A 14,170-nucleotide genomic window follows, 5' to 3' on the forward strand; every position below is an offset into this window, starting at 1 on the left:
CGGAAGCACTGGGTGGGGAGACAGGCAGAGGGCAGAGTGGGGAGGAGGATGGGAGGTCCCTCGGGCCCCGACCTCAGAGGTCTGGCCTTGACTTCCCCCTCCTCGGGCAGAACTGAGTCATGGGAGCCTCCCGCTGCTCCAAAGGCAGGGAGACACACAAAGCTCCCGGCCCCCTCCCTGGGCCCGCTGCCAGCCTGCCTCTGCCGTGAGGACCGACCTCAACTTCCCAAGTGTGTGCGAGGTGCTGGGCACCGCGGGAGCCCCTCATCTCCCTGTCCTTAGTCAGTCCCACACTCGCAATATCAGAGTTTCGGCGGGTGTGTGTGTGTGACCCGCCCCCCCCCCCCAATACAGATGAGCAAACAGAAGCTCAGAGAAGTTCAGAAATTTGCCCAAAGCCACACAGCCAGAGTGAACCTGGGCTTGTCTGACAGCAATTACCCACCATGCCATGCTCCCAGGAAGGCAAAAGGAACAAAGTCCACCGGCAGGTGACCCGGGGCTGTGCGCCAAATCCAAGAAGGCAAGAGATGAAAGGCAGCCCAGGAACCTCAGGAAAGAGGCTGCAGATGAACAAAAGGGGCAGTAATGTTTGGGGCTTGGTACCCCGTGAGGTGGTGAGAATGGCATCCAGAGGAAGCAGGGGAAAGGCCTGGTCCTGCCTGGATCTGTGGATGATGATTCTATGGTGGTAGAGACCTCCTGTAATCCCTTAAGATGCATCCCCTGGAGCCACAGGATCACCACTGAGCAGGTGACCACTCACCTTGACAAATCACAGAGCACTTCTGGGGCTTGAGGTTTGCATGGCCCTTGTTTGAAGAGTTAGCAACATTTACTGTGGGAGGGACTTCCCTGGTGGTCCAGTGGCTGGGGGTCCGCGCTCCGGGTTCGATCCCTGGTCGGGGAACTGGATCCCACATGCCGCAACTAAGAGCCCGCATGCTGCAACTAAGAGCCCTCATGCTGCAACTAAAGTTCCCGCATGCCGCAAGGAAGATTGAAGATCCTGCGTGCCGCAACTAAGAGCGGTGGGCAAGGCTCTGCTAAAAATGTACAGAAGCACCGTAGTAGGCCCCACTGGGGCCTGTTGGCCAGGAGGCAGGAAGGTCCCAGCTCCACAGCTTCCAGCTGTGACCTTGTGTGACCTTGACTCACTTCTCTGAGCCTTGCTTTCCTCACCTGCAGAAGGGGGATCATGCCAGTACCGACACGGAGGGCTGCTGTGAGGATTAAATGGGTCATTTGTCAAAAAGCACTTAGATTGAAAAACTTCACCTTCACAAAAACTTGTACATGCATGTTCATAGCAGCATTATTCACGAAAAGTAGAAACAACCCAAATGTCCTTTGATGGATGGATGGATAAACAAATGCTGATCCATCCATACAGTGGAATATTATTCACCCATAAAAAGGAATGAAACACTGACACAGGCTACAACATGGATGAACCTTGAAAACATGATGCTCAGTGAAAGAAGCCAGACACAAAGGACCACGTATTGTGGGACTCTATTTATTGGGGTGGCCAAAAAGTTCATTTGGTTAATGAATACGCTGTTCAATAAAGTTCTTAGTGGAAATGAAAAATGTCTTTTATTTCTACTTAAAACCAAATGAACTTTTTAGCCAACCCAATATATGAAATGTCCGGAACAGTCAAATCTGTAGGGTCAGAAAGCAGACGGGTGATTGCCAGTGGCCAGGGTGGGGAGGGGAGGAATGGGGAGTGATTACTAATGGCCTCAGGGTTCTTTTATGTTTTGTTTTGTTTCTAAATCAATTTTTTTTTTTTTTTTGGCCGCACCGCGCGGCTTTTGGGATCTTAGTTCCCCGACCAGGGATTGAACCCAGGCCCTTGGCAGTGAAAGCGCGGAGTCCCAACCACTGGACCACCAGGGAATTTCCAAAATTGATTTTATTTTTTAAAGCAGTTTTAAGTTCAGTAGTTTTTTTGTTTTTTGGCCGCACCTCTTAGTTCCTTGACCAGGGATCGATCCCGCGCCGCCTGCAGTGGAAGCACGGTGTCTTAACCACTGGACCGCCAGGGAATTGCCTAAGTTCAGTAGTTTTAAGTTTTTAAGCAATACTGAGCAAAGGTTCAGAGATTTTCCATACACTCCCTGCACCCACTATCAAATCCCCCATGTAAATGGTACATTTCTTACAATTGATGAATCTGCTGGGGTTCCTTTTGGGGGATGATGAAAATGTTCTGGAATTAGATGGTGGAGATGGATGCACAACTCTGTGAATATACTAAAACCCACTGAATTGTATTACTTTAAAGGGGTGAATTTTACGGGATGTGAATTCTACCTCAATTTTTAAAAAGCACTCAGTAAGAGCTCAGAAAACGTAGCTCTCGTTACTATGTCCTTCAACTTCAGAGAGTCTGTCATTTAATGGAAGAGACCAGATGAACACATCAAAAAATGTTTGACACCCAGAAGAGAGCCGGGCAGCCTGGTCCCAGCAGCCTGGGACAACTGTCGTAGAGTCACGATCAGGGCGTGCAGGACATGGACGAGTGACCGATGTAGGAGCCCCCAGTCGCCATGCTGGCTATGTGGAGATAAGCTCCGCACAGAGGTACCGACCCCACCACGTCCAGAGGAGAATAACCATGAGTGCGGGAGTCTTGTCAGGAATCTAAGGAGGTGGCATTTGGGCTACGAGTCACAGGACGTGGGTGTTTTGGCGGGGATGAGCAGGCACCCACAGATGTGTGGCATCCCAGAGGGATGCTGGCAGGCAGGGCTGGCAGGAGTGGAGGGCGCTGAGCCCTGGGGAAGGCGGGGGACACTCCTTGGAGCACTCCCTGTGCCCCGAGCAGATTCTGGGAGGGGCTTTACTTCAGTTCACAAATGGTTGCAGAAAGCTTACAGGACGCTGGCCCTCCACCCTCCCAGAAGCTCTAGGTTTCTGGGAGGTGTCCAGGAGGTTCGGACCACTCTGGGCACCGAGTTTCCTCTTCTGAGCCACCCCCCAGGTTCCAGCGTTCCAAGAGAGAGAATATAGGAGATGGGCGAGCCTGGGTCAGGCCCTTCACCACCTAACCACCCCCCCACACACACACCCCCATGTCAAACGACCAGGCTTATGCTGTGGCACGGGAGGGAAAGAGGCAGCCGCTCCCAGGAGTAGAGCCTGGGCCCCTCCTCCAGCCCCAGGTGGAGCTGAGGGCACATGGAGGCGACTCCCAGAGGCAGGCCTGAGCCTGCAGGCCCACAGGTGAGGCCCACCCGCTGCTCCCTCCACCCCTTTCCTGTCCCTCCTGCCTCCATCCTCTGTCCCATGTAGTCCCTAACTGTCTCCTGGGAGAAGCTCCTTGGAGGAGAGAAAGGGGCCTGCACACATGCAAGCGTGCACACACGCACACATACACACACACACGCATCATCCTTTCAGCCTACAGGGCAGATCAGACAGCACCTAGATACAGGGAAGAGAAAGGGACCTAGGCTAGTTAGCATAGAGCCTTCTCCAGGCCAGGCAGATGCCAAGGGATTTGCAAACATTGTCTCAGTCAATCCCAAAAAGAATCCTATGAGATGTCATAGATGAAGAAAATGAGCTTCTGAGAGCTTAAGGAATTTAGCCAGTGGGACACCCCAGTAGGTAAGAGCCATAAAGCCAAGCACAGTGCCTGGCACAAGCCCCAGGAGGCAGTTCTGTGGGAGCAGCTCAGCAGAGTGCTGTTTCTGCCCACCCCTGGCACTGGCTCCTTTGGGGGACCCCTCCCACTCCCACTTTCTCCGTGTGGCTCTTGGGGCATCGGCCCTGCACTGCAGCGAGCTCCTGACCCAGGCCTGTCCCATCAGTGTCCGGGATGAGCTGGGCCCCAACTGGGCCAACAAGAGGCAAGCCTAGGGTCTCGCTGGAGCCCCAGGGAGAGGCAAGCTAGGAGTTCGCAGGCCTTGGGGAGCAAAGGCCCCAGAGAAAACCCACACAGAGGACACTGGGCCAGGAGATGCAAGCCAGTGTCCCAGGGCCATTGCTAAGCACAGGACTAGCTAGGCCCTCGGCCTTTGCAGTTATATGAGCTCTCTGAAGGAAGGTCTGACTGCAGAGCTCACGCTGTTTCCCTGCCCCACGCTGTCCCCTTCGGGGCTCTGGTAGCTTAGGAGCTGGGACAAGGCTGGGGATGGGGCCTCACCTCTCTCCCAGAATCCTGGGGTGGGGGGGCCGGGAGTGTGGGACCCTCTCAGCCTCCTCCTCCCTGGCTCATCGCTCAGTTTGACCTTCAAAGTGGACATCTGCTTCCAAGACTCGGTCTCTCCTCCTGGAATTTAGCCTCCAGATGTCAGATCCGAGGCGGCAGCGGTGGCTGCCTGGCTCCCCCCAGAGTGAATCAGCCACATTCCAAAGGTGCAAACACAGACGCCGCGCCCTCGGCAGCCTGGGGCTGCAGACTTCCTCCCCAGGCCCGCCCGGCCCCAGCTCCCGCTCCGCTCCGCTCCCCTCCCCAATCGCCTCTTCCCAGCCAGACCAGGCTTTGGGCTTCCTTTCCAGAGACATTCTGGAAAAAGAATGCCGCTGGGGCCGGGAGACACCCTGATCCGCCCTGCTGGCTCTGTCCCCTGCAGCGAGCACGGACCCCAGCCTGGGCGCCCCCAGCTGTTATCAGTATATGTGGCTCATTCACACAGCAGGAATTTACTGAGCACCTACTATGCGTTAAGCAAGATAGACACAAGTCCCTGATCTCACGGAACTCAGCCCAGCAGGAGAGTCAGACAGAATCAGGTCCACAGACAGAAAATAATTCCAAGTGCGGGCACAGCTCTAAAGGAAAGAAAGAAGGGACTGAGACAGATGACAAGGGACAAAGGGAGGGCTGTGGGGGCCTCTCTCAGGAGTCACAGGGAAGTTGAGGCCTAAAGGATGAACGGAAACCTCATGTACAGGGTCAATTCTCAGCGATCTTGTCAGGAGAACCACAGCAAAGCAACCCCAAAGAATGTCCCCCGATCGCTCAGCAAGTTTTTGAGTCCTTGTGCTCACGCCTTCTGTCAGCATTAATGCAGGGGTGTCTGGCTAATATTTTTTTTAATAAAAGCTTTATTGAGATATAATTCACATAGCATACAATTTACCATTTTAATGTATACAATTCAATGGTTTTCAGTATTTCAATGTAGTGCAACCCTTACCACAATCAATTTTAGAATATTTTTACCACCCTCAAAGAAACCCTGCACTGCTTACCAGTTACATCCACACCCCTCTGCCCCCAGCCCCTAGCAACCACACATCTACTTTCTGTCTATGGATTGGCCTATTCTGAACATTTCCTAGAAATGGAACTATACAACATGTGGCCTTTTGTGTCTGGCTTCTTTTACTGAGCATCACATTTGCAAAGTTCATCCACATGGTAGCCTGTGTCAGTACTTCATTCCTTTTCATGCCTGAGTAATATTCCATTGTGTGGACAGACCACAGTTTGTTTATCCATTCATCCGTTGATGGACCTTTGGGTTGTTTCCACCTTTTGGCTGTTGTGAATAATGCTGCTGTGAACATCCGCGTACGAGTTTTTGCATGGACATATGTTTTCATTTCTCTGGGGTGCACACCTGGGAGTGGAATCGCCAGGTCAAATGGTGACTATACTGAAGAACTGCCAGGCCCTGCACCACCTGACATGCCCACCGGCAGTGGGAGAGGGTTCTAATTCCTCCCTCTCCCCCTCAACACTTGTTGTTGCCCCTCCTTTTTTGTCACTGCCATCTGCTGGGTTGAAGTGGTATCTCATGGGGTACCCAACTGCACCCCCATTCCTTTCATGCCTGCACTGCCCCCACCCTCTGGAGATTCCAAGGCTTCCAAGCCCTACAGCAGGTCCTGCTATGATCCACCTCCTCCTTCACAAGGGTCAAACCCAAATCCAGTCCAATGCCTGCAGGCCTTTAGGTACAAGGAGCAGTGGGGAGGCGAGATGCGGGGTGGGGTGTCCTGGTCTGTGACCCCAGGGCACAGTGAGGAAGAGGGGCCTTGGGCAATTTCCTACAGGAGTTCCTATGCATCTCAGCCTATCTGCGCCTTCACAGACAGGGCAGGGCTTCTTCTGTTCCTTCACTGCCCTAGATCGTAGGCACACATTCATTCACTCATTCAGCATAAATAATTGCCAAGGGCTTCCCTGGTGGCACAGTTGTTAAGAATCTGCCTGCCAATGCAAGGGACACGGGTTCGAGCCCTGGTCCAGGAAGATCCCACATGCCGAGGAGGAACTAAGCCCGTGCGCCACAAATACTGAGCCTGTGCTCTAGAGCCCGCGAGCCACAACTACTGAAGCCCACATGCCTACAGTCCGTGCTCCGCAACAAGAGAAGCCACCGCAATGAGAAGCCCGCGCACTGCAACGAAGAGTAGCCCCCGCTCGCCGCAACTAGAGAAAAGCCCACGCACAGCAACGAAGACCCAACGCAGCCAAAAAAAAAAAAAAAAACTTAAAAAAAAAAATTTGCCGAATGAGTGAATGAATGAACAGAAGACGAAGAAAGAGAACCCAGAGGGGATCATCGGTTAGAAGCTCAGGCTCTTGGGTGAACTGGTTTGCACTTGAATCCCACCTCTGCTACTTTGTAGCTGTGTGCCCTTGGGCCAATCACTTGGCTTCTCTGAGCCTCCCCTGCCTCATCTACAAAATGGGCCAGACAGTGACTTCCTACCTGACAGCATGGTTTTGAGGATTAAACGTAGTGATAAAGATCAAGCAGTATTCCATGCCAAGGACTTCTAGAGACGAGGTCATGTAACATCAATCCTCACAAGAACCTTGTGAGATAGGACTATTATTACCAGCTTTGACATTATAGACAGGAAACAGGAACTTTGGGGGCTCAAGGAATCTGTCCAGTTAGAATGCTGGGAATGGCAAAACCAGGATCTGGGGAATCCCCTGGCGGACCAGTGGTTGGGGCTCCACGCTTCAACTGCCGGGGCCTGGGTTCCGTCCCTGGCCGGGGAACTAAGATCCCAAAAGCCGGGCAGCGTGGCCAAAAAACAAAAAAACAGGATCTGAACCAAGACCCCTGACTCCAGGCGAGGACACTGACCCAACGCCACGTGGCCCCTGACACAGATGGAGGGAAGCCGGGCAGCCTCCGAGCAGGTGACCGATGGGCTGGTCTGGAGGCGGACCTGCCTGTTCAACGGATGCCCCTGGGCTCAGAGTCTGGTTCTCAGAAAGTGGGCAGGCCGCTGGGGAGTTCAGAGGCCCCTAACAGCGGGTGGACGGATGGAGGGACGCCAGAGATGCTGCCAAAGCAGAAGTTGACCGTGCCTGGGGGGCGGGGGAAGAAAAGGTGCAAAGAGACCCCGTGGCTGCAAGCCTGGGGCACTAGGACAGACACCAATGAGGGGAGTCAGGAAGACAGACGAGGTGGTACTAAGAGTTTTATCAGCGAAAGCAGAAAGAAGTCAGAAGTGTCCAGAAGGGAAGCCGGGCTACTGAGAGGGGCACTCTTTCCTCTACCAGCGTGTGTGGCATAGAAGGAGCCTGGCAGAACCCACAGCGGCTGGACCACTCTAGGGTGACAGGTGTGGCCAGACTCCCCTCAAGTCAAAGAGCCTACATCGAAGAGCTCCAGGGGGCTAGCTGAGGGGAGACATCAAGCTAGCCCCTAAAAATGTAGGCCTGGTGCACCCCGAAGTCTGGGTGTAAGTTTGGGGCACTCTCCTGAATAGAGATGGGGTTCCCCTCACTTTTGCCTCTGCAACTGAGGAAAGGCATCAAGCCGAGAAGGCCCAAGGATGGAACCCCAGGGAATACCTGGGTTTAGGGGGCCACAGGCAGGGGAGGCAGTGCAGACCCCAGAGGGCTTCAGGCGCGCAGGAGCACAGGCTGCTGCGGAGAGGCGGCTGGGAGGAGGTCTCCACAGGAAGTGCTGCCGAGGGCACAGCTCGGGACAGCTCAGCACTGAGCAGGTTATCGGGGTGGCCTGCTCTCTGGGGAAACTTGGCTGGGGAGGGATGGAGGTAGGGCTATTGCTTGAGAGTCCAGCATTTATTTTCAACAGGGGAGAAGCTCAGCTGATGACAGCACCCCAACGGAGAGTGGAATGCATTTAAATTCAGTCGTGGAAAACATTTACACACACCAGGCTCCGGATTTGCTAGAAGGGGTTTCTCACAGCTGCCTGGCTGGGAAGTCCAGGACAGTGGTTTTCCAGGTTTAGTCAGAGGCCCACATGCACCTGGAGCTTGTTAAAAATGCAGATCCCCGGGCCTCACCCTGGACTTACCGGTTCAGTAAGTCTCTCAGTTTGAGAATCCACTGGGGCTGTAAGGCTCAGAATATCACCAGCTCAGTAGACGACAATGCACGGAGACTCACCTGAGGGGACAAGCCCTCACCTCTTTCCGACATTCTATCCACATTTATCCACATGAGTCTCAGGACTCACATGTGCCGCCTCAGACCTCTAGACCTCCACCCGGACACTCCCACACTCTTGGCCCACCTGGTCAGTGACCAGAACTCCAGCTGCCCCCTTAGCTAAAGGCCAGGGTGTACGGGAGGTCCTAGGCACCCAGGTAGAGTGAGAGTCATTCACCTGACCCCCAAACTTCATGAGGAGGAAGCCCTCTGCCGGCACCCCCCAAGGTGCCTCTGGCCCCACCTGTACCAGTCCCACTGTGAGAAAGGACTGACCTATTTGACCCAGACACAAAGGCCTAGTGACAAGGTCTGGGGACAGTGTGGCTGAGAAGAAAAGCAGAAAGTGTCTCCATCCCCTTTGGTCATCATCCCCTCTGCCACCCCTACAACCCCACAGAGTATGTGTGTGTGTGTGGGTCTCCAAGCCAAACACGAAATGTATCCCCTCTACAGGGGTGAATCAGCTCCCAGAGGGGCAGGGCTTGGGCTCTGCAGTCAAATGGTTTGCACTAGGATCCCATCTCTGCTCTTTTACAGCTGTGCATGCTCAGGCAAACCACTTAACCTTTCTGAGCATCTACCAAACAGGCCTGACGGTAAGTCCTGCTGTGGTCCTGTACCACCAGGACCTCTGACTGACTGGTGACCAGAGACTCCAACACAGGGGGCTGGGTCGCACCCATAACCCTCCCAGGGCCACATTTCACACCACAGCCCAAAGGCCAAGGCTGGAGGCTGTGCCAGGCTGGAGAAGGGGCAAATTGCAGAAGACTCGCCATCCTTGCCCCATTAGAAACCCGCAGCCCTTCTCGGGATCAGAGGCACAAGCAGATCTTCACAGGAGCACGAAAACATTTCCCCCCTTCCCAAAGCAGAGAACCGGTCAGCATGGCCAGCAGAGCCCAGATCGGTAGCCCTGAGGCTCTTTCCCTCTGGTCTGCACAGCAGGCAGAGAATGTGCTGCAGGTGCAGACATGGGCGGGTTTCGTGTGTTTTGTGTTTGTGTGTGTGCGTGTGAATCTCTCCAGACTCACAGGGATGTATGGGGGATTCTGCTTGTTCTGCACTTGCTGGCCGGCACACAGCCTGCCTGGCTGACTCCACCTTTGTTACTGCACTGGAGCACTCAGCCGCACCGGGCTCCCCCCAGCCACCCCCAGAAGCAACCTCTTCCAGGCTCTGGGCCTTCTGCCCTCTCTCCCCAAAGCCACCTGTACCCGCACAAGAGCCGAAAGGGGGGCAAGTGCTTCCCAGACAACAAAAGCCTCTCCCAAGAGAACAGACATTCTCGAAGGCTCCTGCTACACCCTTGTTCTGTGCACTGATTTCAGGCTCAGTTTCAGGGCCCCATTTGCTGGGTATGAATTACAGCCAGCTGGCTTTTGGGCAGATGGTCAGCAAAAGGACCCTGCCCACCCATCTTTCACTTCAGGAGGTCAGTCACACCCTCTCCCTCTAGCACTCTGGGAGGAAACTGAGGCGCGGCACAGAGGACCTGATTTGGTCAAGGTCACCCTACCCTGGGTCTCCTGGGTGTTTCAGGCAATGACGCCAGTCTCCTTGGGCTCCAATGCTGTGTGACCTTGGGCAAGTTATTTAGCCTGCCTGAGCCTGATTTCCTCTCACACAATGGTAGCGCCCACGTCTGGGCTGTCCTGAGGCTTAAGGGAAATAATATGCGTAGAGCACCTAACACTTTGCCGGGCACCTGCTCAACACTGAGCCATTACTGTCATGATTCCGTCCTTTCTTTCTGCCCCTCTCTCCACTCCAGCCACACTGGCCTCAATGCCCGGCTGCTCCCAACACCCCCAGGCACCAGTTGTTCCCTCTTTTCCTCCGGGAGTTCGCTCAAAAGTCACCTTCTCAAGGACCCTCCTAGCCGCCTGGTGGATGTCCGTCCCCCGCTTTTGTCCTCACCCTGACACTCATCCGACATAGTGGACATTCTACTGATTCACCCGCCGGCCTCTCCTCTCGCCCTGGAGCACAAGCCTTGTGAGGGCAGGGCTTTTGCAGCCCTCTCCACCCCGGGTGCCCGCGCTGCAGTGAACGAAGGGTTCCTATCGCGTCTACCCGGCTGCGGGCGCGCCTGGGAGCCTAGTTCAGGGGCCAGATTTCGCCCTGGGGGCCGCCAGGCCGGGCCGGAGCAAGAGGAGCAGCGCGCGCTGGGGCCGCGGGCCGGGGTGGGTGGCGGGAACCGGGACTCCGGGGGGCGGCGCCGGGGACAAAGGGCGGCCCTACCTGCGAGAGGGGTGCGGGTACCTCCCCCAGGGCGGCTCCGGCGCGTGCCCGCGAGGTCACGTCCGGGGCGCGCCGGCCGGAAGGAGGCCCCTGGCGGGGTGGGGGGGGCGGGGCGTCTGCGGCCTGGCCACGCCCCCCGGTCGCGGGCCCGAGGCGGGGGCGGAGCCAGCCGGGTCGGGGCCGCCTCGCACTTCCGCTCTCCCCCGCCGGCTTATTCATATTCATGAGGCCGTGAGGGGCGGGGACCGGGTCCCCCGCGGCGCCCTGCCCCCCCCACCCCCCCCCAAGCTGCGGATCCCGCCTCAGCTGAGGCTCCGGCCCCAGTGGGGCGCCCCCGGCTTCCGCCTTGGGGAGGGAGTTTCCACTTGGTCACGACTCAAAAATGTGTCGCTCCCGCTCCTCCGCCCCCTCGTCCCTGCCTGGGATGGGGGGGGTCTCCTCCCTCGGAAGACAGCGGGGCGGGGTCAGGGGAGGGGCGGCTCCTCCTTCCTGGGGCAGGTCCGTAGGGATGGGGCTAACCCTTCCTTCCAAGTTAGCGCCTGTAATAATCTTCATTTTTAAAACATAATAATAGTTCTAATTTATTGAGCGCTTACTCTGTGCCAGTCACTGTGCATGTTATATGAACTACCTATTTTAACCCTCCCAACAGTCCAACTCAGCTAAGTACAGTGTTGTCAGAACCAGAAGGTCAGAAAGTTGAGTGACTTACCCACCACCACACAGCCGGCCTTGGGCTTTTTCCGGAAAGGTAGGTACCAATAGGTTGGAGGGGCAGGTGCTTATCGCCCCCCCCCACCCCTTGCAGGAAATGGGCTTACTTAAGGCACTCCTGGCTGGCTGGGCGTGGCTGAGGGGTGGGTCTGAACGCCTCATTCAAGGGAAAAGCTACAGACTGGGGGAAACCAAAGCATGAGGGCAGGACAGGCTGCACAATTTGCCGGACCCAGTGCAAAATGAAAATGCACTGGTTCAGTTTTGAACAGTGTGTTAAAAATGATTAAGAATCTCAAGATAGTGACGGCAGGGCTTCCCTGGTGGCGCAGTGGTTGAGAATCTGCCTGCCAATGCAGGGGACACGGGTTCGAGCCCTGGTCTGGGAAGATCCCACATGCCGCGGAGCAACTGGGCCCGTGAGCCACAATTACTGAGCCTGCGCGTCTGGAGCCTGTGCTCCGCAACAAGAGAGGCCGCGATAGCGAGAGGCCCGCGCACCGCGATGAAGAGTGGCCCCCACTTGCCGCAACTAGAGAAAGCCCTTGCACAGAAACGAAAACCCAACACAGCCAAAAATAAAATAAATAAATAAAATTTAAAAAAAAAAAAAAAAAAGATAGTGACGGCAGAACATTCAGCGAAGCATGGGCCCTGCTAAATGTCAGGCTCGTGCGACTGCACAGGTGAACGTCCATGAAGCTGGCCCTGATGAAGGAGCCAGGGGCTCTTCTAGGGGCTGAGAAGACAGCATAGATACCCCCACCTCCAATATCTCCCCCTCCCTCACCCCCGCAACCCAGGAGACTCACTCCAGGCTGGCATCCAGAGTTCAGCCTCCAGAACTCCAAAAGCTGAGCACTTCAGGCCCTCTAGGGGTCAGGTGAGTCCCCACGGGGAGAGTGTGTCTCAAACCCAAATGACCCTGCTGGCCCCTGGGCATTCTCAGCCAGGGGCCCTGCTGGCAGGTGGGCTGGGTCATACATGCTGGGCCCAGCAGGGCGCTCAGTTCTGACTCAAAGCCCTTCTTTCTCACTGGAGCAGGGAGTGAGGAACAGTCAGGGCTGATTCCCAGAATAAACACTCCACCCATAGTCAGCCCCAGCCCTCAGCCACGGCAAGCCAGCACCAACAGGGAGAGATCTCCCCAGGCTGCCTGCTCAAGGTTAATAAGTCACCCTGATCTCACTCCTGCCATCGCTCCATCCTTGTGCCTGGGCCCCCACTCACAGTGGGTTGCAGGCTTCATTAATAACAATAATAGCTACCATTTGCTGCACTCTTTTTCTCCCCTCCCGGCATTGGTGGGAGCCCTTTGTGTGCCCTCTCAGTAGAGCCTCACATAGCTCCATAACAGGCATGAGGATCACCATTTCACAGATAGAGAAACTAAGAGAGATGCGATGACTTGGCTAAGGTCAAGGGCTAGAGTTTGGGATTTGCTGCCATTCATCTGTCCCGGTTCCTATCATCTCTCCTACATCTGTAACATAGGTCTTCAGGCTCACTTCTCTGTGTTGTCTTGTATTATTCACTTCCTGCCCCTAGAATAGATTAAACGCTCTGGAAAGACAGGAACCGTACTTATACAGCTGAGTTTCTGCTGGACCTTGCATCGTGTGTTAATTGAAAAGCTACTTACTAAGCATCATGTTGTGCAGGAAACCCTCCTTGCAGTGGGCAGGTATGTGTGTGTGAATGAGTAAGCCATGTCTACTCTGGGTACTGATGTAAGGAGTCCCCACTAGACTGAGAGATCTCCTTGAAGACCTGGCTGGGTTTGCTAGCCCAGCACACAGTAGGCCCTCAATAAATGTTGTTGAATGACCACATGATAACAATTTAATAAGCATCTGTTGAATGAATGGGAACCTAGGAGATGTTCAATAAATGTTTATTGGGAATTCCCTGGCAGTCCAGTGGTTAGGACTCATCGCTTTCACTGCTGGGGCCCAGGTTCAATCCCTGGTTGGGGAACTAAGATCCCACAAGCTGCACAGAGTGGCCAAAAAAAAAAAAAATGTTTATTGATGAAAGATTAGGGGACCAGATTCAGCCCCCAAATATATTAGCAATTATCTTAGCTCAGGCTGCTATAACAAAATACCACAAACTGGGTAGCTTAAACAACATGTTATTCCTCACAGTTCTAAAGGCTGGAAGTCCAAGATCAAAGTGCTGACAGATTCAGTTCCTGGTGAGGACTCTTCCTTGCTTGCAGACAGCCACCTTCTTGCTGTGTCCTCACATGGGAGGGAGAGGGGGAGGGAGAGAGAGAGAGAAAGAGATCCAATCTTTCTTCCTTTTCTTGTAAGGGCACTGATCCCATCATGGGGACCCCACCCTCATGACCTTATTTAAACCTAATTAACTCCCGAAGGCCCCATGTGCAAATATTATCACACTTGGGGGTGGGGTGGGTGTGTAGAGCTTCAACATATGAATTTGGGGGAGGACACAAACATTCAGTCTATAACAGCAATATTTATGAAGCATTTATGAAGAGGACATCCCTCTTCACCCACCTTTCACTAAGAAGGAGGAAGCCATGCCTGGCCTAACTACTATAGCAGGTGCTGCCTTCCAGAAAAGCATACTGTGAAAAACCCTCTCAGAGACTGGCCCTCTGAAACGTCCCGTACCCCTATCCTGCCACTTATCTGATGCCCCAGGGAGGTAGCGGGTTATAACACAAGCTTTGGAATCAGACTGACTGAGACTGCAATCTGTTCTATGCCTCCTACTAGCTTCTAAGACCTTAGCCAAATTACTTAATCTCTGCCTCAGTTTCTTCCTCTGCAAAATGGGAATAATAAT

General features: G+C 54.5%; 1 protein-coding gene across 1 annotated transcript in view; it reads right to left on the bottom strand.

Annotated features, from left to right (window-relative positions):
• The window catches only part of TFAP4 (transcription factor AP-4), a 33,639-nt gene extending 22,938 nt beyond the window's left edge, over positions 1–10,701 (bottom strand). The window contains exon 1 of the mRNA XM_036827601.1: positions 10,640–10,701. The gene's annotated coding sequence lies outside the window, so the exon portion shown is untranslated. The remainder of the gene's footprint in view (positions 1–10,639) is intronic.
• Between the last annotated feature and the right edge of the window lie 3,469 nt (positions 10,702–14,170).

This window comes from Balaenoptera musculus, chromosome 15, assembly GCF_009873245.2.
Source record: "Balaenoptera musculus isolate JJ_BM4_2016_0621 chromosome 15, mBalMus1.pri.v3, whole genome shotgun sequence".
NCBI classification, from domain to species: domain Eukaryota; kingdom Metazoa; phylum Chordata; class Mammalia; order Artiodactyla; family Balaenopteridae; genus Balaenoptera; species Balaenoptera musculus.